Here is a 6,776-nt window from a genome sequence, read left to right as displayed (position 1 = left end):
ATGGGCGGAAACTTAAACAAGTTCGAAGTTAATTTGAGAGAAAATACATATCTGGGAAAAGACCCACAGAATTATATGAAAGGAAGAAAAAAAAAATACACAAAACCCCAGATACCTTCCGTCTGTTTGAAAGGAAGAACAGCTCTCTTCAATTGATGAAGATAAAAGAGAAAAACAGCCCAGGCAGGGAAAATCCCCAGCCCGAATTAGCAAGCCTGGCTCCTGTCAACACGGGCAGAGAGGAGAGGGCAGTAGGGAAAGAGTTTCCATTGTCAGCCGACTTGATTTTTAAAACCAAAATAAAGCGGTGAGACTGGGATTTCTTTCTGGTTTTTACCCGAAAGCAGCTGCCCATCTGGCCTGGGGCCTTAGGCCTTCCTCGCCAGCCCTGTGCAGCCTGGTCTTCGCCTGACTACCCGCCCAGAAGAGGCCCCGGGGACCTGAAAGCCACCGGCAAGCTCTGGGGTGGATGTTTCAAGTGTCTGTTCATCACTAGGCCTCTTCTGGAGGGAAGAGGAGCCTTTCACATGCAGGGTCTTCAGGAGCTCAAGGCTGGCTTTGAATCTTCATGATTCAAGAAGGTCACTGGGTCAAAGCCCAGAATGCCAGAACAGTGACAAACAGTGAAATGAGCACTGTACTCGGAGTCACACCAACTGGGATCTGCTTTCTGACTTTATCAGAGTGCCTGTGGCCTTGGCTAGCTCACCTGAGCTCGATGCCCCTCTAGCTCTGTAAACAGAAGAGTGATAAAACCCCGCCCTGCCCGCCTCTCGGGCCTGTTTCCAGAAGCAAATGATGGCATGGATTAGAATGCCCCCAGCAGACAGTGCAATGCGTTCTTGAAGACAGGTGTTTCTTGTGGGGTTTGGTCCGACTGAGAGCACACTTGGAGCATTCTCAGTCAGCAATGCAACACTCACCTGGGCATTCTGGCTTTTGAAAAAGCCCCTGCTTTATTCCCAGTAGGGCTGAAAGCCAAATGCTTGCCTTGCGAGTCTTGGGATTGATAGGAAGCATGGCCCTCATAGGATTTTGTATCCACTGGCTGGATTTCTGTCCTAAGGCAATGTTGTACTAAGGGTATGTTGAGCAAAACAAAATTCCTTCCCTCCTGGAAGTCATACTCGAGTGCAGGAGACAGACAGTAAATGGAAGTTAATACAGACAAGGTTGTGACATCAGCTGGTGACAAGTGCTGTGGAGAAGAAGAAAAAAGTCGAGGGGAGGTTAGGGGATTCTGAGGGTCAGTGGGGTGTTATTTCTACACAGTGGTCAGGAAGACCTTACTGAAAGGAGGGCATCTGAGCAGTGACTTGAAGGAAGGGAGGGAACATTCTGGCAAAGACCTGAGGTGTAAGCGTTTGGTGTATTAGAGGAACAGCAGGAGATGAAGGTGGCAGGTATCAGGCCCAGGTGGTGTAGGGCCCTGGAGGCCATGATGAAAACTTTGGCTTTTATCCTGAAAGACTTGGGGAGCCTCAGAAATACCACCTTCCCACTTTTGATCTGTGGTTCTCTCTACCCTAGCCACTATTCGTGTCCTTCATAGCCCTTATCAAACTTTGTCATTATTTTACTAATTTAATTACTTAGTTTGTTGTCCCTGTTTCCCTCATTTGACTGTTAGGCCATTTATGAATTTAATTTGACAAATGTTTATTGAGCACCTACATGCAGTGTCCTCATGCAGGAGACACCGTTATGCTTTGACTTTTTCCCTGAACCTGATGGTGAATCAGTTTGCTTCTGCTGCCCAGCAAACCACACAGCAAAAAAATTCACGGGCTTGAAACAACCATTTATTTCCTCGTGAGTCTGTGGGTCATCTGGAAGGTTCTTCTAGGAAAGCCTGGCCAAGCCGGGGCTCTGTCTGTGTCCTCAGACAGCCAGGAGGTTGGCTGATAATTTGATGGCCTTGCCTGGGTCAGCTCTGCTCCACGTGGCCTCTCACCGTCCCCAACAGGCTTGTCTGCCTAGCAGTTGCCGGATTCCAAGAGTCAGCACAGAGGTGTTCAAAACCTCCTGAGGCTTGGGCTCAGAACTGGCACATTCTTTTAGACAAAGAAAATCCCAAGGCCAGCCCAGACTCAGAGGATTGAGAAATAGACTTCACCTCTTGATAAAAGATTTAAGGACTCGGGGCCATTTCTGCAAACCCCCCACAGGTGAGGAGCCCTGGAAGGTTTTAGAGCAGAGGAGTGACGAGCTCTAACTTGGGTTTTAATGAGATCTTTCTGGAAGCCATTGAGATTTTACTGTAGAGGAACACAGTGGAATCGGGAGACTAGTCAGGATTATGGCATTGGGTTATTATTATTGTTGTAATAAACCAAGTAAAAGATGTTGGGGACGTAGACCAGCGAGGTAGTGATAAAGGTGGTAAGAAGTGAGTGTTGTGAAAACCCATGACTGTGCCTCTCTTGTTAACGATCGCATGCCAATGCCTGGTAGGTGCCTGGTGAGAAGTTGTCAAGGGAATCAATGTATGAATGAATTCCCACAGAACTCTGCTCAGACTTGGGGCCCTTGTCATGACCTGCATTATCCTAGATCTTTCCTCACCCTTACTGTATGGAAAGCTCTATAAAGATAAAAATGGTCATGTTTATGTTTTAATTTAATTAATTTAATTTAACATTTATTAATACCTATTATAGAGCAGAAATCATACATAGGACTAAGACAGAGCCCGTGCCTTCATAGAAAGAAGGGGAAGTAGTTAAATAACCAGGTTCTTACCAGTGTTACTACATTCAGATGTTCTTTGCTCTTTGAGCATATAGTAAATACAAGCAAATACTTGTTGAATGAATGACTGCTTCATTCTTGTTTCCAAATCAATATTTAGATTTAATATTTAACAGAGATTAAAGAAGATAAAAATGAAAAACTATCTCTCACACAGAGAGATGGTCTCTTTCAATAGTACTGATTCATTGATTGTGAATTATTTTTACATATTTAAGATTAAGGAATAGACACTTGTGTATCCACCATTAAGCTTAAGAAATAACTTATGAACAGAACTGAAGACCCCTGTACCATACATCCCTTCCCTCCCCACCCCAAGGATAGTCATTTTTCAGATTATGGTCTTAATAGTCCTGCACATCTCTCTATGGTGGGACCATATCTATACATACGCTTGAACCAATACATGGTGTTGCCATGCATGATTTTAGGCTTTTTACATTGTCAATGTTTTTTACATTTAATTTTTAATTTTTCTCTGTATCTGAAAGGCCATAGCAAGGCTTGGGATACTGGCATCGTTCTGAGGTTATTTGGGAGATCTCCACAAAGCCACCAAAGAATGGTTGTGTTATAACCAGTATCCGCTTGGTAGACATCAGCCCGAAGCCTCAGGATAATGCTAAGGTAGCATTTACAAGACACTCAGATCCCTTATGCTGCCAAGGAACACCTGTCAGGAAGTTGTTAGCTCCTACTTGGCCCTGGTACAATTTAGAAAACAGTGCCCCCTCTTGGTAGATAATCCCAGGCCAAAGGGCTCAGACTAGTGAGCCGGTATTTGACTTCTAAGATTGGGCTCTTGAACAGTGAACAGTTTGTACAACTGTGCCCAGCATCCTTGCTATAGATCACTTACTATGTGCCAGACACATACATTGATTCATTCAATTCTCACAATAGTCCTAGGAGGTAGTATTTCCCCCCATTTTACGGATGTGAAATCCTGAGGCACGGAGAAGTTAAGGAACTTTTTCAAGGTCGCACGTGGCAGCTGACTTCCCCAGAACAACCAAGCTGACTTCCCCAGAACAACCGAGAGAGAGAAAGAGAGGGAGAGAGAGAGGAGGGTGAGGCAGTGCCTTTTATGACCTAATCTCCCAACGTTTCTCCTTTATTATATTCGGTAGAAGCAAGACTCTAAGTCCAGCCCACACATGAGGGGAGGCAAAGAACTTTCCATCTTTCGAAGGGAGGACTATCCAAAAACTTGTGGACGTTTCTTATAACCACCACACTTTCCAAACAGATTTCTGCGGGGACATTTAGCTGGACTCAAGCAATCTGTTGTGAGACCAGGAGGGAGTCAAGGGACAACGTTTTGCTCCTAGCTCTGCATCCAATCACTCTGGGACCTCAGGAAGATCCCTTTCCCTCTCCCCAGGTATCAACTTGATGGAAGGGAATGCAAGAGAGGAAGACGTGCCAGAGTCTACTTCGTGAATCCGAGTCTGGCAAAGGGATAAGCCCCAACACATTAGCTCACGACTGTCTTTTCTTGGGTTGAAAGCGGCAGACCTGTGGCCAGATTGACCTACAAGCCCAACTCTCCACTTATTAGCTGGTGACCTTGAGGCCCAGTTACTTAATCTGTCTGTGCCTTGATTTCCAGATCTATAAAATGGGAGAATATACCATTACCAATCTCACAGGGTTGTTACAAGGATGGAATAAATTCACATTTGTAAAGTTCTTAAGAGAGCGTCACAAGAGGCATTTTTGTTAAATTAAACAAACAAACAAACAAACTTGTATTGCTCTAAGGAAATACAGCAAGCAGAGAGCCTTGGAGCAAGCTGCTTTCGCGAGTAGATCGAGATGATTTATAATCAAGGCTGACACACTTGTATAACAAGGGCACCCCCCCCCATCAGAATAGACCCAGGCCACCTCTGTATTGAGCAAATACCCTTTGAGGAGCTGAATCATGGTAGGTAGGAGAGGGGGTGGTCCTGAAGGAGGGGAAAGGAGAGGGGGAAGGGGGAACTCTAAGAATTCAGGGCAGCCTCTGTTTGCCAATCTGTATTTCAGTGTTTTAATTACTGATGTCATAATACTGGTGCCTATTAGATCAGCCTTGTTTCAGAGGAGAAGGATGTGTTGCAGGGAAACAGCCTCCTTAAGGTAACTGAAAATAGATGGTGTTGATTGCCACAAACTTGCCAGCTTCCCACCAATTCATCTCTCCGATTCCTTATAGCTCCCAAGGCCAGGACAGATGTATACAGTTAACCCTTGAAAAAGGATTTGAACTACATAGGTCCCTTATACCCTGATTTGGGAGGGATATGGTATAGCACCGTAAATGTATTTTCTCTTCCTTAAGTCTTTTTAACAACATTTTCTTTTCTTTAGCTTACTTTTTTTTAAGAATACAGGATATAGGGACGCCTGGGTGGCTCAGTTGGTTAAGCAGCTGCCTTCGGCTCAGGTCATGATCCCAGCATCCTGGGATTGAGTCCCACATCGGGCTCCTTGCTCGGCAGGGAGCCTGCTTCTCCCTCTGCCTCTGCCTGCCATTCTGTCTGCCTGTGCTCACTCGCTCTCCCTCTCTCTCCCTGACAAATAAATAAATAAAATCTTAAAAAAAAAAAAAAAGAATACAGGGTATAATATACGCTACGTACAAAATGGGTATTGAGAGACTGTTCATCTGTAAGGCAACTGGTCAACCACAGGCTATTAGTAGTTAAGTTTTGAGGGATTCAGAAGTAATATGTGGATTTTCAACTGGGCAGGGGTCACACCCCTAACCCCAAAGTTATTCAAGGGTCAACTCAACTCTATTCAGTCCAACGCTTGCTGAAACTCAGCTCATTTCCAAGACTTTGGGATCTAACTGACTTGTGTCTTACAAGAGCAAGGATGCTGTGACCAAGTCATGAAGGAAACAGGCTGAACCAACAGCAGAACCAAGGAGGTTTCTGGGAGCTGTCAGCACAGCCACACCCAGAGGCTCCGAGGAGATCTGTGAGGAAGCCTTGAGAACCAGATGGACCGAGAAAATGTTGCTGTCGGGTGCTTATTCTTTACCTCAGTGTTCTCACCTGGGCCATGCTGGCACCTTCCCCAGAGGGCATCTGACTACGTCTGGAAACATTTTGACTTAAGTTAAAACACTTTTGAGAGCAAAAACCTCCTGAGTGTCCATGGTGTGCTTCTAGCCCCGGTGGGGGCTGCCTATAGAGCTCGGTACTTTTCCTTCAGGAGAATCATTTCAGAAATCAGGCTTCCCTCCCTGGAAGGAGGTGCAAAATCTCCCAAGGCCATAAAGAAGGAAGGAAATACTCGCTTGGGACCTACCCTTAGCTAACCCGATCTAACTGGTCTGGGCAAGGGTATTTTTAAGAAGCTCCCCAAGGTGGTTCTAACAGGCAGTCTTTTGAGTAGGGGAAATCTCAAAAAGGCCATTTCTCCGGGAGGGCGCACTTTGTGGCCTCCCGGTCCAGGTAGGCTTCCTGGCCTAGGAGGGAGAGACGCCACCCACCCACCCGGCTCTCCCGCCTCTCGGTTCACTCCCTCAGCTGCCCACACAGACAAGAAGATTCCAGCACCCTGAAGTTAGCTGGCTCCAAATCTGTTCTCATCCTCTGCTTTGAGCTGGTGCTTGACCCGTTTAAGTTCCCCCAGAATCTAGGCCTCGACGGCATGCCACGCAAGACTGCCCCTGAGGGGGCCTGAGGGCCAGGAAGTGTTGGCGGCCCTCCCCTGCCCTGCCAGGTGCTTGGTGTCGTCAGCCCTTGGGCCGCCAGGGGCATTTCAGTCCCTGTGCCTCTGCCACTGAGAAACAATTCGCTTGGGAACTCAACTTCAACCCAAGGCATTCATTCCCTAAGAGCCCACACTCTAGTTAGGAAAGATCAGACTTTCCCCAAGGGCCCCACACTGAGGTGGTTGGTGGCTGGGGGAGGGGTGGGCGGCCTTTCCCGTCAGCTGTAGCTCACGCCCCTCAGGCTGCCTCCTCTCAGGTCCCAGTTCCCAGCTCCCAGGCGAGAACATGAGTTCATGACTAGTAAACTCAC

Source organism: Neovison vison, chromosome 13 (assembly GCF_020171115.1).
Source record: "Neovison vison isolate M4711 chromosome 13, ASM_NN_V1, whole genome shotgun sequence".
Lineage (NCBI taxonomy): Eukaryota > Metazoa > Chordata > Mammalia > Carnivora > Mustelidae > Neogale > Neogale vison.
Note: the sequence above shows the minus strand (reverse complement) of the source record.